The sequence below is a fragment of the Phalangium opilio genome, unplaced genomic scaffold (assembly GCF_054372755.1).
Source record: "Phalangium opilio isolate 3A_F unplaced genomic scaffold, DU_Popi_V2 ptg000352l_1, whole genome shotgun sequence".
In the NCBI taxonomy this organism is placed as follows: domain Eukaryota; kingdom Metazoa; phylum Arthropoda; class Arachnida; order Opiliones; family Phalangiidae; genus Phalangium; species Phalangium opilio.
The window spans coordinates 7,028,583-7,031,385 of record NW_028324228.1 but is presented as its reverse complement, the minus strand read 5'-3'; the positions used below and the strand labels follow the sequence as shown (position 1 = coordinate 7,031,385).

Genomic DNA, 2,803 nt, shown 5'->3' with positions numbered 1-2,803 from the left:
CTCACAACACCGCTCCCGGGTGGGCTCGAACCACCAACCTTTCGGTTAACAGCCGAACGCGCTAACCATTGCGCCACAGAAGCCCAAAGATTAAATGTTCGTCAGGTATTGTGGGAAAACTTTGGATTTTTACGTTACATGTGAGATCTCACAACACCGGTCCCGGGTGGGCTCGAACCACCAACCTTTCGGTTAACAGCCGAACGCGCTAACCATTGCGCCACAGAAGCCCAAAGATTAAATGTTCGTCAGGTATTGTGGAAAAACTTTGGATTTTTAGGTTACATGTGAGATTTCACAACACCGCTCCCGGGTGGGCTCGAACCACCAACCTTTCGGTTAACAGCCGAACGCGCGAACCATTGCTTCACGGAAGCCCAAAAATTAAATGTTCGTCAGGTATTGTGGAAAAACTTTGACTTTTCACGTCACATCTGAGACCTCACAACACCGCTCACGGATGGGCTCGAACCACCAACCTTTCGGTTAACAGCCGAACGCGCTAACCATTGCGCCACGGAAGCCAAAAATTAAATGGTCGTCGGGTATTGTGGAAACACTTTGGCTTTTTACGTTACATGTGAGAGCTCACAACACCGCTCCCGGGTGGGCTCGAACCACCAACCTTTCGGTTAACAGCCGAACGCGCTAACCATTGCGCCACGGAAACCCAAAGATTAAATGTTCGTCAGGTATTGTAGAAAAACTTTGGATTTTTACGTTACATGTGAGATCTCACAACACCGCTCCCGGGTGGGCTCGAACCACCAACCTTTCGGTTAACAGCCGAACGCTCTAACCATTGCGCCACGGAAGCCCGAAAATTAAATGTTCGTCAGTTATTTTTAAAAAACTCTGAATTTTACGTTACATCTAAGACCTCACAACACCGCTCCCGGATGGGCTCGAACCACCAACCTTTCGGTTAACAGCCGATCGCGCTAACCATTGCGCCACGGAAGCCCAAAAATTAAATGTTCGTCAGGTATTGTGGAAAAACATTGGATTTTTAGGTTACATGTGAGATTTCACAACACCGCTCCCGGGTGGGCTCGAACCACCAACCTTTCGGTTAACAGCCGAACGCGCTAACCATTGCGCCACGGAAGACCAAAAATTAAATGTTCGTCAGTTATTTTTAAAAAACTCTGAATTTTACGTTACATCTAAGACCTCACAACACCGCTCCCGGATGGTCTTGAACCACCAACCTTTCGGTTAACAGCCGACGGCGTTAGCCATTGTGCAACGGAAGCCCAAAGATTAAATGTTCGTCAGGTATTGTGGAAAAACTTTGACTTTTTACGTCACATCTGAGACTTCACAACACCGCTCCCGGATGGGCTCGAACCACAAACCTTTTGAATAACAGCTGAACGCTCTAACCATTGCGCCACGGAAGCCCAAAAATTAAATGTTCGTCAGTTATTTTTAAAAAACTCTGAATTTTACGTTACATCTAAGACCTCACAACACCGCTCCCGGATGGGCTCGAACCACCAACCTTTCGGTTAACAGCCGAACGCGCTAACCATTGCGCCACGGAAGCCCAAAAATTAGATGTTCGTCAGGTATTGTGGAAAAACCTTGGATTTTTAGGTTACATGTGAGATTTCACAACACCGCTCCCGGGTGGGCTCGAACCACCAACCTTTCGGTTAACAGCCGAACGCGCTAACCATTGCCTCACGGAAGCCCAAAAATTAAATGTTCGTCAGGTATTGTGGAAAAACTTTGACTTTTTACGTCACATCTGAGACCTCACAACACCGCTCACGGATGGGCTCGAACCCCAACCTTTCGGTTAACAGCCGAACGCGCTAACCATTGCGCCACGGAAGCCCAAAAATTAAATGGTCGTCGGGTATTGTGGAAACACTTTGGCTTTTTGCGTTACATGTGAGAGCTCACAACACCGCTCCCGGGTGGGCTCGAACCACCAACCTTTCGGTTAACAGCCGAACGCGCTAACCATTGCACCACGGAAACCCAAAGATTAAATGTTCGTCAGGTATTGTGGAAAAACTTTGGATTTTTACGTTACATGTGAGATCTCACAACACCGCTCCCGGGTGGGCTCGAACCACCAACCTTTCGGTTAACAGCCGAACGCTCTAACCATTGCGCCACGGAAGCCCAAAAATTAAATGTTCGTCAGTTATTTTTAAAAAACTCTGAATTTTACGTTACATCTAAGACCTCACAACACCGCTCCCGGATGGGCTCGAACCACCAACCTTTCGGTTAACAGCCGATCGCGCTAACCATTGCGCCACGGAAGCCCAAAAATGAAATATTCGTCAGGTATTGTGGAAAAACTTTGGATTTTTAGGTTACATGTGAGATTTCACAACACCGCTCCCGGGTGGGCTCGAACCACCAACCTTTCGGTTAACAGCCGAACGCGCTAACCATTGCGCCACGGAAACCCAAAGATTAAATGTTCGTCAGGTATTGTGGAAAAACTTTGGATTTTTACGTTACATGTGAGATCTCACAACACCGCTCCCGGGTGGGCTCGAACCACCAACCTTTCGGTTAACAGCCGAACGCGCTAACCATTGCGCCACGGAAGCCCAAAAATTAAATGTTCGTCAGTTATTTTTAAAAAACTCTGAATTTTACGTTACATCTAAGACCTCACAACACCGCTCCCGGATGGGCTCGAACCACCAACCTTTCGGTTAACAGCCGAACGCGCTAACCATTGCTTCACGGAAGCCCAAAAATTAAATGTTCGTCAGGTATTATGGAAAAACTTTGACTTTTTACGTCACATCTGAGGCCTCACAACACCGCTCAC

The 2,803-nt window shown here is 47.5% G+C and overlaps 1 non-coding gene across 1 annotated transcript; it reads right to left on the bottom strand.

Moving 5' to 3' along the window:
* Positions 1 to 2,503: 2,503 nt before the first annotated feature.
* TRNAN-GUU (transfer RNA asparagine (anticodon GUU)) lies at positions 2,504 to 2,576 on the bottom strand. Its single transcript has one exon. It is a non-coding gene; the product is annotated as a tRNA-Asn (tRNA).
* Between the last annotated feature and the right edge of the window lie 227 nt (positions 2,577 to 2,803).